Source organism: Myotis myotis, unplaced genomic scaffold (assembly GCF_014108235.1).
Source record: "Myotis myotis isolate mMyoMyo1 unplaced genomic scaffold, mMyoMyo1.p scaffold_m19_p_4, whole genome shotgun sequence".
In the NCBI taxonomy this organism is placed as follows: Eukaryota; Metazoa; Chordata; class Mammalia; order Chiroptera; family Vespertilionidae; genus Myotis; species Myotis myotis.
The window spans coordinates 87,295,886-87,317,524 of NW_023416346.1; the positions used below are offsets into that span (position 1 = coordinate 87,295,886).

Sequence of the window (21,639 nt, forward strand, 5' to 3'; positions counted from 1 at the left end):
AAACCTACCACACACTGCCTGCATTTTGAGCTATGCAAAGGAAACAAAGGCAGTGGCCACATTTACAGATATGAATAGACCCAAAGAGCCCTCAGTGACTGGTTTGGAATAGGGGCCAGTCTGTCCCGCTATTCTGGGAACTAGCTGATAAAAACTCCAGGTTGCCAGCCGACCCCATTGGCCTCCATACAAGGATCTCTGACCAACCAAGGCAAGGGTAATATTTTGGGCCACTTGCAGAGGAGTAGCTCTGGGTCAAGAAAAAAACACCCATCTTATTCCCTGAAAGCAAAACACCAACCCCACCTAAAGCCCTGCCAGAGACAGACACTTGAAAGATTAAGATTGCTAGCTGTCAGACAGGCCTGCTTGCAGCCAAGGCCTGTGGAGACAGACACAAGTACCAGTCTATCACTTGGAGCTTCAAGCAGGGAGCTAAAGCCAAAAGACAGTGCCTGACAGTGGCCAGGACCCAAGTACTTAACTGGAAGCCTAGAATAGCAGACAGACAGAAGAGTAGGGTATTAAATCAGCTCCCATGGGCATTAAAACTCTGCTGAAGCAACGACACTTCACTTTTTTATTTTTTAACTAGAGGCCCGGTGCACGAAATTCATGCACGGGTAGGGACGTTAGGCCTGGCCAGCGATCAGGGCCGATTGGGGCCTTCTGGCTACCAGCTGGGGCCTTCCTTCATTCCACGCCATCTGCTGGTGATCAGCACACATCATAGCGAGTAATTGAACTCCCAGTCTCTTGGTAGAACTCCCAAAGTGACACTTTGCATAATATATATATATATATAAAATAATATATTATATTACTTATATTTTACTATTATTTTTCATTTTATCTTATTTTATTTTATTTTAATTACTTCTTTTTCACCCTTTTCTTCCTTACTTCTTCCTATCCTCCCATTTTTCTTCTTTCCCCATTTTAGTATTTCTACTAGTATTTCCTTTAGTTTTTCCCCCTTTTAAAATGTATCTTCTTTATATGATTTATTTATGTGTTACTATTTTAGTCTCTGTTGGTTTATTCATATATCTAATTTCCTCATTCCTGCTTTTACCCAATTTCCCTTTTTCTCTTTCCTTTCTCTTCGCTACTGAATTTTTTAAATTTTTTTTCTCTTCCTTTGCTCTTTTATTCTCCTAGTTTTTGAACTTGTTTCACCTCCTACATTTAGGCCAATATGCTGTCAACTCTATTCTCCTTTTCATTTTTTCTTCTTTTTTTTCTTTTTGTCTTCTCATTTCTTTTCTCCATACTCTATTCTAAACCATGGTCCTTTCCCTATTCATCCAATTCTTCAACCTTAATTTTTCTATTTAAGCTCTTCATCTACAGATTCTATCTCCCCTTTTATCTGTTTTTTTCTTGTTTGTTTGTGCTTTTTGGTTTATTTGTTTGATTTGTTGTGTGTTCTTCCCTTAGCCTTCCTTTCTCATTTTTCTCTTACTAACATTTTTGATCCCCTTTCTCTTTCCTAATTCTCTTTTCTCTGGGGGTCACTTTTATTGGGGTCATAGGTGTCTTGTGTACATTTGTGTTCCATTCTTTCTGTGTCATGTCTTGTCGTGTTGCATTCTTTACAGTTTGGTCAGCACCTCTACAACAGTTGGCACGATGTGGTAGGGAGCAAACCACATAATCAGACATCCTGAGAGGAGACTCAATCCATGAATGGGATAATAACATTCAAGACCCAACTACACCAGGAGAACACAAATATCTCAAGTAGGAGGCCTCCCTAGAACTCTAGGGCCTGGGAGACCTGAGAGACTGCACCAATGGGACCCATGAAACATCTAGTACATATGACCAATTCAAAAAAACCTGGGTGGCATAGCAGCTTGATATAATATATAGAAATAGTAATAAATGATCAGCAAAAATAGGGAGAAAAGAAACAACCCATTAAAAAGAAAAGAAAAGGAGGAATCATCAGAAAAGGAACTAAATAAAATGAAGGCAAGCAATTTGTCAGAGAAAGAATTCAGAGTAATGGTTATAAGGATGTTCAAATGTCTGGATGAGAAATTCACCAACATGTGAAAGAATCGAGAGTAATTTTAGAATGACATAGCTGCAATAAAGAACACAATGGAGCCCTAACCGGTTTGGCTCAGTGGATAGAGTGTTGGCCTGTGTACTCAAGGGTTCCAGGTTCGATTCCGGTCGGGGGCATGTACCTTGGCTGTGGGCATATCCCCAATAGGGAGAGTGCAGGAGGCAGCTGATTGATGTTTCTCATTGATGTTTCTAACTCTCTATCCCTCTCCCTTCCTCTCTGTAAAAAATCAATTATATATATATATATATATATATATATATATATATATGTATATATATATATATCCTATCTAATAAAAGAGAAACATGGTAATTAGCATATGACCTCTAACCTTCCCATTGGCTAATCAGGGCGATATGCAAATTAACTGCCAGTCAAGATGGTGGCCAGCAGCCAGGCAGCTGGAAGCAAACATGAGGCTTGCTTGCTTCAGTGACGGAGGATTCCAAGGTTTCCCGCCTGCCTTGCCGGCCTCTGAGCTTGCAGTTTGAAACACTGTAACAAATATAGAAGCTAAACAAAACCCCAGAAACCAGCTTTCAGCCCGCCGGGATCTCAGAGCTGGAGTTGATACAGAGTTTCGATTATAAAACCTAAACAAACCAGATACCTGCTTTCAGCAGCAGAAGCCTCAGAGCTGGAGCCAGAGCTAAACCTGGGCCAGAATAAAAAAAAGAAGAAAAAAAGGAGCAGTTGGGAGCTTCCGTCACCCACCAGCTAGAAAACAGCCCTCAGCCCCTCACCCAGGCTGGCCAGGCACCCCAGTGGGGACCCCCACCCTGATACAGGACACCCTTCAGGGCAAACCAGCTGGCCCCCAGCTGTGCACCAGGCCTCTATCCTATATAGTAAAAAGGTAATATGCCTCCCAGCACTGGGATCAGCGAAGCCAAAAGGCCTCCCGGCACTGGGATCAGTGTGGCAGGGGGCAGAGCCCAAACCCCCTGATCGCCCTGCGGTTCTGTGTGTGACAGGGGGCAGGGCCACAACCTCCCTATCGGCCCTGCTCTGTTCATGACAGGTGAAGGCGCCCTAACCCCCTGATCTGCCCTGCTCTGTGCGTGACAGGGGGGAGCTCCCCAACCCCCTAATGGGCCCTGCTCTGTGCGTGACAGGGTACAGAGCCCCAACCCCCCTGATGGGCCCTGCTCTGTGTGTGACAGATGGCAGCACCCCAACCCCCTGATTGGCCCTGCTCTGTGCATGACAGGGGGCGGTGCCGCAACCTCCCCATTGACCCTGCCTTGAGTGTGACAGGGGCTGGTGCCCCAACCCCTCAATCGGCCCTACCCTGAGCGTGACTGAGGGTGGCATCACAACCTCCCAATCCACCCTGCTCTGTGCATGACAGGGGGCGGCACCCCAACTCACCAATCATCCCTGCTCTGAGCCCGACCAGGGGCTGCACCTCGGGATTGGGCCTGCCCTCTGCCACCTGGGAGCAGGCCTAAGCCAGCAGGTCGTTATCTCCCGAGGGGTCCCAGACTGCGAGAGGGCACAGGCCAGGCTAAGGGGCCCCCTCTCCCCCCTGAGTGCATAAATTTTTGTGCACCGGCCCTCTAGTATATATATATATAAAAGAACACAATGGAAGGTTTCAAGAGTAGATTAGAAGCTGAGGGCTGAATTAGCAAATTAGAAGACAAGGTAATAAAAATACCCAAGCAGAGCAGCAACTGGAAAAAAATTAAAAAGCAGAATATTCTAAGGGATCTCTGGGACATTATGAAATGAAACAATGTCTGCATTATAGGGGTTCCAGAACCAGAGGAAGCTGATCAAGGAATAGAAAGCTTATTTGAAGTAATAATGACAGAAAACTTCCCTGACTTTGGGAAGGAAAACGCCAAATAAATCCAAGAAGAACATAGAGTCCCAAACAAGGTGAACCCAAAAAGATCGACCCAAGACACATCATATTTAAATTGACAAACATAAATGACATAGTAAAACTGTTAATGGCTATCAGAAAGAGATATAAAGTTACCTACAAGGGATCTCCCATTAAACTATCAACTGATTTCTCCACAGAAACACATAAGGCCAGAGGGAATGAAATGGAATGATGCAAAGCAAGGTACTGAATCCGAGAATACTCTATCTAGCAAGGCTATCATTCAAAATTGAAGGGGAAAAAATAAACTTCCCAAACAAAAAAAAAAAGGAGTTTATTACCACTAAGCCAGCACTGCAAGAAATGTTAAAGGGACTGCCGTAAATGGAAGAAATAGAAAGGGAAGAAAGAACAGAGGCATAAACAATAAAAATAGTACCAAACAAGTACCTATCAATAATAACCTTAAATGTAAATGGATTAAATGCTCTTATCAAAAGACATAAGGTAGCTGAATGATGAGAAAACATGACCCATATATATGAGGTCTACAAGAGACCCACCTCAGAACAAAAGACTCAGACAGATTTAAAGTGAAGGGATGGAAAAAAAATTTCAGGCAGATGGAAATGAAATAAAAGCTGGGGTGGCAAAAGTTACATCAGACAAAATTGACCACAAAGTGAAGGCCATAACCAGAGATAAGGTAGGCCACATCATAACACTAAAGGGATTGATTCAATAAGAGGATATAACTCTGGTAAACAAATATGCACCCAATGCAGGAGCACCCAAATACATAAAACAAACAAAAACTTCTGGAAGATATCAAGGGACAGATTGACAGCAATATAATAACAGTAGGGGATTTTAATACCCCATTGACATCACTGGATAAACACTATAGACAAAAAAATCAGCAAATAAACAGCATTCCTAAATGGCTCACTAGATCAGATGGAAGTAATTGATATCTTCAGAATATTTCATCCCAATGCTATGGAATATACATTCTTCCCAAGTGCACATGGGACATTTTCAAATATAGAACACATATTAAGACAGTATAATTCTCCACAAATGAAAGAATCATATCAAGCATCTTCTAAGATCACAAAGACATAAAATTAGAAATCAACTGCAGTAAAAACAACCTAACACATGTAGACTAAATACATGCTACTAAACAATGAATGGGTTACCAAAGAGATCAAAGGACAAATAAAAATATTCTGGAAACAAATGAAAATGATAACACAACAATCCAAAATATATGGGAAACAGTAAAAACAATCATGAGAGGCAAGTTCATAGCATTACACGCCTACCTCAAAAAACAAGAAAAAAATGGTAATTAATTATCTAACACTAGAAAGTAAAGAATTAGAAAGAGAGCAAGAAGAAAATCCCAGAGTAAGAAGGAAAGAAATATAAAGACAAGAGTGGAAGTAAGTGACATAGAGACCAAAAAAAAAAAAAAACAACAAAACAAAACAAATAAAAAACAAAAAACAAACAAAAAAAATACAAAAGATAAAAAGAACCAAGAGCTGGTTCATTAAAAGGATAAACGAGATTGATGAACCTCTAGCCAGGCTCACCAAGAAACAAAGAGAGAGGACCCAAATAAACAAAATCAGAAATGAAAGAGGCAAAGTGATAACTGATCCCAGAGAAATACAAAGGATTGTAAAAAAAAAAAAAAAAATACTATGAAAAACTGTTCCAACAAACTGGAAAACCTAGATGAAGTGGGCATATTCCTAGAAAAACACAAACTTCTAAAACTCAACCAGGAAGAATCAGAAAACCCGAATAAGTTGATAAATACCAATAAATTGATGCAGTAAAGAACAAAACAAAACAAACAAACAAAAAAACACTTCCAGCAAACAGAAGTCCTGGTTCAGATGGTTTCACCAGGGAGTTTAACCAAACATTCAAAGAAGAAATAACACCAATCTTCCTCAGACTATTCCAAAAAATTCATCAGGGAGGAACACTTCCAAGCTCTTTCTATAAATCCAGCATTACCCTAATCCCAAATCAAGATAAAAATACTACAAAGAAAGAGAAATATAGGCCAATATCCCTGATGAACATAGATGATAAATCCTCAACAAAACATTAGCAAATTGCATCCAGCAATACATTAAAAAGATCATAAACCATGACCAAGTAGGATTTATGCTGGGGATACAAGGATGGTACAATATCCAAAAATCAATAAACATGCTACATCACATAAAAAAAATTGAAAGACAAAAACCACATGATTATATGAATTGTTGCAGAAAATGCATTTGGCAAAATCCAACACTTTTTTGATAAAAAAAAAAAATCTAAATAAGGTGGTCACTGAGGAACCATACCCCAATATAATAAAATCCTTATAAGAAAAACATATAGCCAACACCATACTAAATGAGCAAATACTAAAACAATTTCCCCTAAGAACAGGAACAAGACAAGGATACCCACTTTCACCACTCCTGTTTGACATAGTACTGGAAGTGCGAGCCATTGCAATCAGACAAGAACATGAAATTACAGGTATCCAAATTGGAAAAGAAGTAACACTGCCATTATTTGCAGATGACATGATATTGTACATAGAAAACCCTAAAGACTCCATAAAAGAAAACTGTCAGATTTAATAATAAATTCAGCATCGTAGCAGAATACAAAATTAACACTCAGAAATCTATGGCACTTGTACACCAATAATGACCTCACAGAAAGAGAACCACTAAAACAATCCAAGTTACCATTGCAACAAAAAACATTAATATACCTAGGAATAAACTTAACTAAGGAGGTAAAAGACCTGTACTCATAAAACTACAGGACCTTGAAAAAAGACATAGAGGAAGAATTAAGCAAGTGGAAGAATAAACCATGTTCAGGTATTGGTTGAATAAACATCATTAAAATGTCCATACTACCCAAAGCAATCTACAGATTCAATGCAATCCCAATTAAAATACCAACACCATATTTAACAGGCCTAGAACCAAGTCTCCAAAAGTATATATGGAAAAAAAAAAGACACTGAATAGCTACAGCGCTCCTGAGAAAGACAAACAAAGTTGGAGGGATCACAATTTCAGATATTACTTTATATTGCAAAGCCACTGCTCTCAAGACTTCCTGGCACTGGCAAAAGAACAGACATATAGCCAATGGAACAGAACAGAGCACTCAGAAATTAACCCAAGCCATTATACTCAGTTAATATTCTGAGTATATTTAAGTGTTGTTTTCTATACACTTAAAACATGCTCAAAGCCCCTAATCATCTGAGAGATACAAATCAAAACAACAATGAGATACCATCTCACACCTGATAAAGGAGGTAAGAGCATACAGTGGAGTCAAGACAGTCTCTTCAATAAATGGTGTTGAGAAAATTGGACAGATTCATGGAAAGAAGGAAAGAAAGAAAAGAGAAAAAAAGAAAGAAAGAAAGAAAGAAAGAAAGAAAGAAAGAAAGAAAGAAAGAAAGAAGAAGAAGAAAGAAAGAAAGAAAGAAAGAAAGAAGAAGAAAGAAAGAAAGAAAGAAAGAAAGAAAGAAAGAAAGAAAGAAAGAAAGAAAGAAAGAAAGGAAGAAACTAGACCACCAACTTACACCATACACAAAAATAAACTCAAAAGGGGTAAAAGAGTTAAACATAAGACGGGAAATCATAAAAATCTTAGACGAATCCCTAGGCAGCAAAATATCAGATATATCTTGTAGCAATATGTTTACTGATACATGTCCTAGGACAATGGAAAGGAAGAAAAAATAAACAAATGGGACTACATAAAAATGAAAAGCTTCTGCACAGCAAAAGAAACCATCAACAAAACAATGAGAGCCCACTGCTGGGGAGAACATATTTGCCAATGTTACAGCTGATAAGTGTTTTATCTCCAAATTTTATCAGGAATTCATCTGAGATAAAAACAAGACCTCAAATAGCCACAGCAATCCTGAAAAAGAAGAACAAAGTTGGAGGGAACAAAATACCAGATATCAAGCTATATTACAAAGCCACAGTTCTCAAAACTGCCTGATACTGGCACAAGAACATACGCATAGACCAATGGAAAAGAACAGAGAACCCAGAAATCGACCCAAGCCATTATGCTCAATTAATATTTGACAAAGGAGACAAGATCATACAATGGAGTCAAGACAGTCTCTTCAATAAATGGTGCTGGGAAATTTAGTTGGATACATGCAAAAAAAAAAAAAATGAAACTAGATCACCAACTTACACCATACACAAAAACAAACACAAAATGGCTAAAAGACTTAAATGTAAGATGGGAAATCATAAAAATCTTACAAGACTTCATAGGCAGCAAAATAGCACACATATGTCATAGCAATATCTTTACAGACACAGCTCCTAGGGCAATGGAGACTAAGGAGAAAATTTTTTAAAAAAAAATGGGACTACATCAAAATAAAAAGCTTCTGCACAGCAAAAGTAACCATCAACAAAACAACAAGAAAGCCCACTTCATGGGAAAACATATTGCCAATGATATATCTGATAAGGGTTTAATCTCCAAAATTTACAGAGAACTCATGCAACTTAAGAAAAGGAAGATAAGCGATCTAATCAAAATATGGGCAAAGGCTCTAAATAGACACTTTTCGAAAGAGGACATACAGAAGGCCCAGAGACATATGAAAACATGTTCAAAGTCACTAATCATCTGAGAGATGCAAATTAAAATGACAATAAGATACCATCTCCCACCTGTCCAAATGGCTATCATCAACAAATCAACAAACGACAAGTGCTGGTGAGGATGTGGAGAAAAAGGAACTCACTTGCACTGCTGGTGGGAATGCAGACTGGTGCAGCCACTATGGAAGACAGTATGGAGTTTCTTCAAAAAATTAAAAATGGAAATCCAATTTGACCCAGTGATCCCACTTCTAGGACTATATCCCAAGAAACCAGAAACACCAATCAGAAAGGATGTATGCACCTCTATGTTCATAGCAGCACAATTTACAATAGCTAAGATTTGGAAACAGCCTAAATGTCCATCAGCAGATGAGTGGATTAAAAAACTGTGGTACATCTACACAATGGACTACTACACTGCTATAAAAAAGAAGGAACTTTTACCATTTGCAACAGCATGAATGGAAATGGACAGCATTATGCTAAGCAAAATAAGCCAGTTGGAGAAAGATAAATATCACATGATCTCACTTATGTGGGGGATATAATGATCAACATAATTTAATGAACAAGAATAGATCCAGAGACAAATGGTATGGGAGGGGGGTTTAGAGAGCAACCAAAGGACTTGTATGCATGCATATTAGCATAACCAATGGACACAGACGCTGAGCCTTTGGGGGCTTGCCCAGGGTGGGAATGGCTGGGGGGGTCAATTGGGGGGAAAAGAGACATATGTAAAACTTTAGACAATAAAAAAGACAGAATGGACTGAGCAAATGGCATTTAAGATTTATTTGAAACCTGAAATCCTAAGATCTAAATACAAGAGACAAGACATAATAAGATAAAAAAAAAAAATACATAGCTTTTACTATCACTCAGCTTACAATTGTGTTGGAGAGACAGATAATTATATGGGAAGTAAAAGGACCAAGACTTTTCTCCAATTTATGAGTAAACAATAAGAAATCATACAGATTGTTAGATGTTGCATAACTCCTTATCTTATGTCTTTTATGTTGATCTGGCTGCAGTTATCCATTTAATTTACTTTAAAATCACGCACAATTTACATTTGAAGCTTAAATAAAAAGTAATAAATATTTTTAAAAAAACACATATTTTTACCAAAAGTTATAATATGGCCCCACTGGTGTGGCTCTGTGGTTGAGTATCAAACTATGAACCAGAAGGTCACGATTTGATTCCTGGTCAGAGCACATGCCCAGGGCTCAATCCCCAATGGGAGACATGCAGGAGGCATCTGATCAATGATTCTCTCTCATCATTGATGTTTCTATTTCTCTTTCCCTTTCCCTTCCTCTTCAAAATCAATAAAAATATATTTTTTAAAAAATGAAAAGCTTCTGCACAGCACAAGAAGCCATCAGCAAAATAATAAGAAAGCCCACCGCATGGGAGAACATATTTGCCAATGTTATCTCTAATAAGGGTTTAATCTCCAACATTTACAGGAAACTCATACAACTTAACAAAAGGAAGTTAAACAAGCCAATCAAAAAATGGGCAAAGGACCTAAATAGACACTTTTTGAAAGAGGACATTCAGAAAGCCAAGAGATACATGAAAACATGCTCAAGTCACTAATCATCCGAGAGATGCAATTCAAAACAATAATGAGGTACCACCTCACACCTGTCAGATTGGCTATCATCAACAAATGAACAAAGGACAAGTATTAGAGAGGATGCAGAGAAAAAGGAACCCTCCTTCACTGCTGGTGGGAATGCAGTCTGGTGCAGCCACTATGGAAGACAGTATGGAATTTCCTCAAAAATTTAAAAATGGAACTGCCATTTGGCTCAGTAATACCACTTCTAGGAATATATGCCCAGAAAACAGAAACACCAATCAGAAAGGATATGTGCACCCCTATGTTCATAGCAGCACAATTTACAATAGCTAAGATTTGGAAACAGCCTAAATGCCCATCAGCAGATGAATGGATTAGAAAACTGTAGTACATCTACACAATGGAATACTACGCTGCTATATAAAAGAAGGAATTCTTACATTTGCAGCAGCATGGATGGAACTGGAGAGTATTATGCTAGTGAAATAAGCCAGGCAGTGAAAGAAAAATACCATATGATCTCATTCATTCATGGATAATAAAGAACATTATAACCTAATGAACAAAAAGATAGATACAAAGGCAGAGAAGCATCGAGCAGACTGTCAAATTACAGTGGGAAGCCTGTGGAGTATTGGGGGGTAAGAGATCAATTGAAGGACTTATATGCATGCATATAAGCATAACCAATGGACAAAAGACACTGGGGGGGGGGGGTAAGGGCATGTGCCGGGGGGTTGGGGAGGCCGGGGGAAGGTTAATGGGGAAATAAAAAGGAAACATATGTACTATTATTTGTAATACTACAAGAAAATAAAATTTAAAAAAGTTATAATATTTACTTTTAAAATTATAAGAACTAAGCAGAGTTTCTTGAATAATCATTTTCAAGTGACTATTTCTGAACTAATAGTCAAATATGTCCCCAAAATATCCAATTTAATTGGAGATGGTTATCTTCCTAATTATTTTCATTTTGTTTAAAACTTATAGTGAAGTGCTATATTGTTAGTGCCAGAATTTTCAAATAATTTTCTAAATGTTTACAAAAGTAATTCACAATCATTTTTAAAATAAAAAATCAAACATTACAAAGCAAATAAGATAAAAACTGAGGTCCAAACCTCCTCCAGCTCAGTCCCTAGGAGGATCTGCTTTTAACAACTTGAAGTATATTCTGCCATGCTTTTTCTATATACATATAAACAGGCATATATGTATATCCAAATGTAGTGATTTGTTTTCCCCAAATCAGATGATACTTCACATTTTGATTTGAAATTTGCTTTTTTTCACTCGAGTGTAGTATGTCAGTATATGAATTTTTGCCTGATTTAATGGTTATATAGTATTCCATATTATTAGTATACCATAATTTATCTAACAATTTCTATAGGCAATGACACATAAAAACAATATTTGAGACAAAATAAATAAATAAAACAAATTCATCACTCAGATTTGTCATTTAGCTTCACACTTATTTTGAAATTAATTAGTACTGAGAAATCTCTGAAAATCAACTGGTAGTTCTAATAGGTAAAAATGTCTTTTATATTATATTCACTTAATCAACCACTATAAAAAAAACTCAAAAACATTCAAACAGATGGAGGCTAAATAACATGTTATTAAACAATGAATGGCTTACCAATAAGATCAAGGAAGATATAAGAATTGGCAAATGAAAACAAAAGGAAATGAACACACAACCCCAAATCTCTGGGACACAGAGAAAATAGTTCTGAGAGGGAAGTTCATAGCACTATAGGCCAACCTCAAAAGGCAAGAACAAATAATAATAAACTATTTAACCCCACAACTTAAAGAATTAGGATGAGAACAGCAAGAAAATCTCAGAGGAAATAGAAGGAAGGAAATAATAAAGATCAGAGTGGAAATGAATGACATAGAGACTAAAGAGAAACAAAAAAGATCAATGAAACCAAGAGGTGGTTCTTTGAAAAAATAAACAAGATTATTTGAACCTCTAGCCAGGCTCACCAAGAAACAAAGAGAGAAGACCCAAATGAATAAAATCAGAAATGAAAGAGGTGATACAACAACTGTCACCACAGAAATACAAAGAATTATAAGAAAATACTATTAGCATCTATATGCCAACAAACTGAGTGAAATGGTCAAATTCCTAGAAACATATAATCTTCCAAATCTAAATAAGGAAGAATGAGAAAACCTGAATAGGCCAATAACAAGTAATGAAATTGAAGCAGTAATAAAAAAATCTCCCAGCAAACAAAAGTCCAGAACCAGATGGACTTACTGGTCAGTTTTACCAATCATTCAAAGAATAATTAACACCTGTTCTCCTCAAACTATTCCAGACATTCAAGAAGAGAGAAGACTCCCAAACTCTTTTTATGATGCCAGCATTGTCCTAATCCCAAAATCAGCTAAAGACCCTGCAAAGAAAGAAAATTGCAGACCAAGATCCTGACAAACATAGATGCTAAAATCTTCAGCAAAATATTAACAAATTGGATTCAGCAATACATTAAATAGATCACACACCATGACCAAGTGGGATTTATTTCAGGGATGCTAGGCTGGTATAATATTCACAAATCAATAAATGTGATATATCACATAAACAAAAGGAAGCACAAAAAATCACATGATCATATCAATAGATGCAGAAATAGCATTTGACAAAATCCAACACCCTTTCTTGATAAAAACTCTCAGCAAGGTAGGAATAGAAGGATCATACCTCAACATAATAAAAGCCATATATGACAAACATCCTACTCAATGGGCAAAAACTAAAAGCATTGCCCTTAAGAACAGGAACAAGACAGGTTGTCCATTTTCACCACTCTTATTCAACAGTCCTTGCCACAGTGATCAGATAAAAAGGAAAAATAAAAGGCATCCAAATTGGAAAGGATGAAGTAAAACTCTCATTATTCACAGATAACATGATATTGTACATAAAAAACCCTGACTCCACCAAAATACTACTAGATTTAATAAATGAATTTAGCAAGGTAGCAGATTTTAAAAATCTGAAAATTAATGGCATTTTTATATATCAATAATGAACTCTCAGAAAGAGAAACTGAAAAACAAAACCATTGACCATTGCAACAACAACAACAAAAAGATTCCAAGGACTAAACTTAATCAAGGAGGTAAAAGACCTATACTCAGAAAACTACAGGGCACAAAAAAGAAATAGAGGAAGATACAAACAAGTGGAAGATTATACCATGTTCATGGGTTGAAATAATTAGCATAATTAAAATGTCCATACTACCCAAAGAAGTCTATTAATTTAGCACAATTTCTATTAAAATAACCACTTATAGCATTTTCACAGAACTGGAACATATATACTAAAAATTTATATGGAACCAAAAAAGACCCAGAGTAGCAAGAGAGATCTTGAGAAAGAGGAACAAAGTTGGAGGGATCACTATACCAGATATCAAAATATACTACAAAACCCAGTACTGCCACAAGAACAGGAATACAGATGAAAGGAACAGAACAGAGACCCCAGAAGTCCACCCACCCCGTTATGGTCAATTAATATTTGACAAAGGAGACAAAAGCATACAATGAAGTCAGGACAGTCTCTTCAATAAATGGTGTTGAGAAAATTGGACAGGTACATGTAAAAAATAAAATAAAACTAGACTACCATCTTACACCATACACAAGAATAAACTCAAAATGAATAAAAGACTTAAATGGAAGTCACAGAAGCATAAAAATCCTAGAAGAAAACAATTAGTGAAATCACAGACACCTCAAGTAACAGAATTTTTGCCAATACATTTCCTAAGGGCAAGAGAAACAAAGGAAAAAATAAATGGGACTACATCAATTTAAAAAACTTCTGCACAGGAAAAGAAACCATCCTCAAAATTCAAAGGGAACCCATGGCATGGGACAACATATTTTCCAGTGATATATCTGATAAGGGATTAATTTTCAAAATATACAAATACCTCATAAAATTCAACAAGAGGATGTTAAACAATCCAATTAAAAAATGGTCAAAGGATCTGAATAGACACTTCTCCAAAGAAGACATATAAATGGCCAAGAGACATATGAAAAAAATGTTCAAAGTTGCTAATCAGAGAGAAGCAGATTAAAACCATGATGAGGTATCACCTCACACCTGTCAGAATGGCTATCATCAACAAATCAACAAATAACAAGTGCTGGCAAGGATGTGGAGAAAAGGGAACAATAGGACACTGCTGGTGGGATGCAGACTGGTACAGCTGCTATGGAAAACAGTATGAAGCTTCCTCCAAAATTAAAAATGGAACTGCCATTTGATCCCGTGATCCCACTTCTAGGAATATATCCTAAGAAACCTGAAACACAAATCAGAAAGAATATATGCAACCCTATGTTCATAGTGGCATTATTTACAATAGCTAAGATCTGGAAACAGCTTAACTGCTCATCAGCAGCTGTAAAAAGAGGGAGGGATCTCTTAACATTTGAGACAGCATGGATGGACCTGGAGAATATTATGCTAAGTGAAATAAGCCAGTCAGAGAAAGACAAATATCATGTGATCTCGCTTATATGTGGAATCTAAGGAACAAAATAGATTGACAAAAAAGATAGGACCACAGGCATGGATTCATGAAACAGACATCTGACAGATCTCAGAGGCAAGGTGAGAAGGTGGGTGGGAACAGATTAACCAAAGAACTTATAAGCATATATGCATAGCCTGTGGACAAAGGCAATAAACCTGAGTGGTGTGGTGGGAGATGGGTAAAGGGGTACAAAGGGGGGACAATGAGGGATATCTGTGATGCTCTCAACAATAAAATATGTTTTTAAAAATAAAAAAAATCATTTGTCAAAAGTAAACTTTGTGGACACATATTATTTTTACTGTAGAATAAATATTTATTGAGCATCTCTTTGGCACCAGACACTGGACTAGGCACAAGGGTATAAGGGTAAGTGTGGGTTCAGAGAATAATAAAACATTTGTCTCCCTCATTAAGGATCTTACATTCTAGTAACTGGAAGACAGATATAGGCTCTAACATTCAAACACTCTGTTAGTGACTTAAAAATTGCTCAAAATGCTTTGGCCAGATAGCTCAATTTTTAGAGCATTGTTTGAATACACCAAGGATGCATTCGGCTTTGATTCCCCCATCAGAGCACATATAAGAATCAACCAATGAAGTCATAAATAAGTAGAATAACAAGTCTCTCCTCTCTTCTCCTCCCCTCCCTCCTCCCCTCCCCTCCCCTCCTCCCCCTCTTCTTCTTCTTCTTCTTCATCTTCTTCTTCTTCTTCTTCTTCTTCTTCTTCTTCTTCTTCTTCTTCTTCTTCTTCTTCTTCTTTTCTCTCTCTCTCTCCCTCTCTCCCTCCCTCCCTCTCTCTTGTCTCTCTTTAAAAATCAATAAATATGTTTTTAAAAAATTGCTTGAAATGGGCTTTTTAAATTTAAATTCTTTATTGTTTAAATTATTACATATGTCTTCTTTTCTCCCCATTGACCTCTCCCCAGCTGCTCCACACACCCAGCACATGCCCTCAACCCCTACTATCTGTGTCCATTAGTTATGCTTATATGCATGCATACAAGTCCTTTGGTTGATCCCCCCCACCCACCCTCCCCTGCCTTCCCTCCCAGGTTTGATGGTCTGTTGGATACTTCTGTATCTCTGGATCTATTTTTGTTCATCAGTTCATGTTGTTCATTATATTCTACAAATGAGTTAGATCATGTGATATTTACTTTTCTCCGACTGGCTTATTTCACTTAGCATAATGCTCTCCAGGACTATCCATGCTGTTGTGAATGTTTAGAGTTCTTTCTTTTTTACAGCAGCATAGTATTCCATTGTGTAGATGTACCACTCATCTGCTGGTGGGCACTTGGGTTGTTTTCAAATCTAGCTATTATAAATTGTGCTACAATGAACATAGGGGTGCATATATCCTTTCTGATTGGTGTTTCTGATTTCTTGAGATATAGAAATGGGCTTTTGAACTAAGTAACCTGAATATAGTTTCCTAACCAGCCATTTAAAGTAAACCCATTCTCAGAGTCTAATTTCAGTGGTGAACTCACTATGATGTGCATCTTTCCACTGAGCATCCTGCACTTTGCATGCAGCAAAGAACCAAATTATTTCCCACTGTCCTGTACTCTTATAGATGAGCAAGTATACATTCTACATTGCTAAAGTATGATAGCTACATAGCAGCATTAACTGTATAACTTAGAGCTGATACTATATTCAAAGCCACAAATAGGTAAAAATCTGAGTATGTAGGAACAAGTAATACCACACATACTACCCACCTCCTTAGCTATAAATAGCTCTCTTCTCTAGTTAATACTCATTTCTGATCTTTTTGGGTAACTTCCTCTGGTTAATCCCCTCCATCCCCCACTCTCTCCCTCATATATCTACTTGAACTAGTGACATTTCAACTATTCCATAGTCACATTTGGCTAGTGGCTACATATTGAACAGAATGTATCTAGACTGAGCTCTCTAGAGACCAAGGATTCTACTCTGTTCATTATAGAATTAGGCATTCAGGGAATTATTGATGAATACATTGCCATCATGACTATCTTAACATCACAATAGAATATTTTTTGCCTCAAATTTTGCCTTGACTAGAAAAAAAGTGGGAAAATTTGAGGCGAGGAAAGGAACAGGGAGTAGCTAAGAAAAGGGTTGTAACTCTAGTTGGAGCCAAATAATTTCATACTTTACCTTATTTTAAGTGAACTCATCAACCAGCCAAAGGCTACTTTTCTAATAAGAATAAAAAGTAATTGCTACAAAATGCTGCAAAAATGCAATAAGAGGTTACTTAATAAGTAGATTTTCAGCACTTTTTGGACCACTGTCCTGATGACACACATTTCAATTCTTTCCTCATCTTTATATGTGACCGTGCTGGACAATTTCATATCCATTATCCCTTTAGTCCGTAGAAGAACCCTAAGGGATCTAAGAGATAACAAAGGTTATTATCCTTATCTCAAAGTTGAATAACCTAAGGCTCCCAGAGGACAAGGGACTTGCCCAAAGCCATAACCACTGTGGTTAACTTGATAGTAAAGGTATCTAGAATTTTGACATCTTGTCCAAATGGTCTGTGCCTTACAACTACCTACCTTTCACCAAAAGTGTATTTGGTCCACCAACATAATACAAATACATAACCATTTGTATTTTATCCCAAAATAATCCATATCCAATTACAAAGTAGTAGCTGAATAATTACATTTTCACTCTCCCAGCCAGCCCTGCTCAAATACACCTATCCTAAAAGTGAGGAATAGCTATAATTTATATGCCATGACTAGCAAAAAGCTCTGTGTGGGAAGGGTGGTGCATCCACTCACCTGAAAAATAGTTAGCATGGCAGTGAGTAGATAGATAGTCATAGGCCAATATGAGCCAACTGTTCTGCTTAGAGCATCAAATACCCCTCTGAAAAGCAAGTGTCAAGTTTTTGTGAAGATGCCAAAGGTGGGGCTAGAAGAGTACAAATCAGTGCCCAGGCTGTGGTAAGAGTTCAGGAGGTTAATTTCTGGTAATCTGAGGATCCCAGTGTGTTATAAATCTGTTTTTACTACAAGTATCTAATGCACTTTTTGTTTTTAACAGTTATGTTCCCAAAGGGTGAAAAGGAGGGCGGATGTAGATAGCAAGCAAGGTCATGGGACCTTAGGAAAAGTTCAAGAGCAGGGATGGGCAAACTATGGCCCACTTGCCAAATCCAGCCTAACTTTTTGAATGTTATATTGGAACACAGCCATAACCATTTGTTTATGTACTGTCTGTAGCAGCTTTTATAATACAACAACAAAGTTGAGCAGTTGTGACAGGGATCACATGGTCCACAAAGCCTAAAATATTTACTATCTGAGCCACTGCAGGAAAAATTTGCTGACCCCTGATAAAAAGAATTGCCAGAAGTCTTTCTTACAATTTGATAAAAATGACTTTTTAAAGAAATTTTCACACTGAACAAACTACTTCCTAGCTATGTAACTTTGGGCAAGTCATTGACCTCTGTTTTTCATCCTATGTGATGTGGCTGTAAGGCACAACATAAATCCTAGCTATTGTTTTAGTGCATAAAATGATATTTGACTTTTAGTAGTGAGAGAGAGGGGGAAAGGAGAGAGAGAGAGAGAGAGAGAGAGAGACCGACCAAGACAACCGCTCTCAAAATAATCCTTACTGGATCGAAACTAAGATGGCAGCATAGGTAAACACCGGGAAATTGCTGCCTCCCACAACAACTTCAAAAATACAATGAAAAGACAAAATGGACATCATCCAGAACTACAGGAAGGCTGGATGAGTGGAAATTCTACAACTAGAAGGAAAGAGAAAAGTACCCTGAGAGCCAGAGGAGCTGCGGAAGTAAAGTGCAGAGGTACAGAGGCTCGAGCGCTCGTGGGGAAAGGGGCTGGCACCTGAGGAAGCGGCTGTCTTTTTGAATCAGGAGGGAGTCACAAGCTCCCGACTGCTCTGAACTCCGGTTCCGGGAAGTCTCTGGGGACCCAGGACTCATATGGGGAGAAACTGGACTGTCTGGCAGCAGGCAGAACTCTGAACTTGAGGGCAGCTTTCCCTCAGAGGTGCTTGCAGCAATTATCCGGACACTGAGATGTGCGGCCCCTTAGGGCAGGGCTGAGGACCAGCCACAGCTGCTTGCTCCGCCCTTTGATTCCCTGAGACCCCGCCCCACCCAGGCTGTGGCAGAGGCTTTTGCATATGAATGTCCTGGCCCTTTGCAACCTGAAAATTACCTAACTAATTGCAGCTGGGCCAGACAGACCCAGAACTTCCACGAGAAGGCCTGAGGCCCCACAGCAGCTTGCATTGCTTCACAGCTGGGCCTCATCTGGGCACCTCCAAACTCCAAAAAAGGGAGGGGAATCTGCAGTTCTCTTCATAGCTCCTGCTGGGTAACCTCAGGCAGAGGCTAAATTAGCACCTCTTTAGATCCACGAGCCAGTGTACCCAGTGGTCAGAGTGGGACCCTCCAATTACAACTCCTCAGATCCATAAGGGACACACTCAGGGGGCAGACTCAGTGAGCACCAAAGCCTCACTGAAGCAAGTCTTGCCCCAGAAGGGTGTCTTCAGCACATAAGTTCTCCCACTGCAGACACAGCTGATTCTCACTGCCAATTGGCCTGGAGGTCAATTCCTCCCAGTGATCCTACAACAATCAAGGCATAACTACAACAAGACTGTGCACAAAACCCACAAGGGGGTGCACCAAAGTGTCCGCCTCAGGTAACTGGGGAGGCTGAGCCACTGGGCCCTACAGGACACCTAGCACACAAAACCACTCTACCAACACAGGGAAGCATAAAAAATGAGGAGACAAAGAAACAGGTCACAAAAGACAGAAATGGAGGAAAGCAAACGACTGGATATAGAGTTAAAAACCATTTTTATAAGGTTTTTCAAGAATTTTATGGAAACCGCCAATAAATTTAGTGAGACCCTGGAGGATATGAAAAAAGACCAACTAGAAATTAAGCATACACTGACTGAAATAAAGAATAATATACAGAGACCCAACAGCAGACAAGAGGATCCCAAGAATCAAGTCAAAGATTTGAAATACGAAGAAACAAAAAATACCCAACCGAAAAAGAAAAAAGAAAAAATAATCCAAAAATATGAAGATAGTGTAAGGAGCCTCTGGGCCAACTTCAAGTGTACCAACATCAGAATTATAGGGGTACCAGAAGAAGAGAGAGAGCAAGATATTGAAAACCTATTTGAAGAAATAGTGACAGAAAACTTCCCCTACTGGGTGAAAGAAATAGACTTACAAGTCCAGGAAGCGCAGAGAACCCCAAACAAAAGGAACCCAAAGAGGACCGCACCAAGACACATCATAATTAAAATGCCAAGAGCAAAAGACAAAGAGAGAATCTTTTTTTTTTATTGCTTAAAGTATTACAAAGGGTATTACATATGTGTCTTTTTTTTGCCCCCGCCCTTGACAGTCCCATAGCCTCCCCTACCCCCCAGTGTCTTATGTCCATTGGTTATGCTTATATGCATGCATACAAGTCTTTTGGTTGATCTCTTACCCCCCTCCCACCTGCCCCCCCAGTCCTCCCCAGCCTTCCCGCTGCAGTTTGACAATCTGTTTGAGGCAGCTCTGCCTCTGTATCTATTATTGTTCAAAAATTTATAATGGTCAAAGAGAGAATCTTAAAAGCAGCAAGAGAAAGACAGTCAGTTACCTACAAGGTAGTACCCATACGGCTGTTAGCTGATTTCTCAACAGAAACCATGCAGGCCAGAAGAGAGTGGCAAGAAATATTCAAAGTGATGAATAGCAAGAACCTACAACCAAGATTACTTTATCCAGCAAAGCTATCATTCAGAATAGAAGGTCTGATAAAGAGCTTCACAGATAAGAAAAAGCTAAAGGAGTTCATCACCACCAAACCAGCATTAGGTGAAATGCTGAAAGGTATTCTTTAAGAAGAGGGAGAAGATAAAGGATCTCTTACCATTTGCCACAGCATGGATGGAACTGGAGAGCGGATAAATACCACATGATCTCACTCATTTGTGGAATATAATGAACTACATAAACTGATGAACAAGGACTGATCCAGAGACGGAGAGGCATTGATTGGACTGTCGGGCCTTGGAGGGAAGGTAGGGGAGGGTGGGGGTAAGGGGGAAAGATCAACCAAAGGACTTATATGCAAGCATATAGGCCTAACCAATGGACACGGACAACGGGGGGGTGAGGGCATGAGCGCGGGGGGGGGGGGGTTTAGGGGGTAACATGGGGATAAGGACACATATGTAATATCTTAATCAATAAAAAATATATTAAAAAATAATCCTTACTTTTCTGTACAAATTAGGGACCTCTCCATTATTTAAACTGCCTGAGAAAAGATCTCCACATTTGACTTTTCAAGTGATATTTCTGTAGGAAATGACACAACCAGTTTCTCTAGGGAAATAGCATGTATTGTGTGGTGCTCACTAATCTATGTATGCTTAAAATGAGTCTGTGAAGATCATGTGGCCTGATAATCCAATTATCCATCTGGCTAGCTTCTTACAGAGTTGTGTGAGAAAACTGAATACACATAGTCTGAACACAGGCAGAATCCCTTACAATATACTTAAAGTGTTTTTTGTTTGTTTGTTTGATTGCATATGGAGGCCAAGGTAAACTTTGAAAGTATTTTAAAAGTCAGATATTTAAATCAATATAGCTTTATATAAATTGGGTTTTAAAATGCTTTATATATTAACTAGAGGCCTGATGCATGAAATTCATGCAAGAGTAGGCCTTCCTTCCCCCAGCTGCCAGCATTGGCTTCCCTCTGGCACCCGGGACATGGGCTTCCCTCACAGCCCCGGCTTCGTTCAGAAGGTCATCCAGGAAGCTGCT

General features: G+C 38.5%; 1 protein-coding gene across 1 annotated transcript in view; it reads right to left on the reverse strand.

The window, feature by feature from the left end:
- AR (androgen receptor) overlaps nucleotides 1-21,639 on the reverse strand; it is a 308,869-nt gene that overhangs the window by 220,527 nt on the left and 66,703 nt on the right. The window lies entirely within an intron of this gene.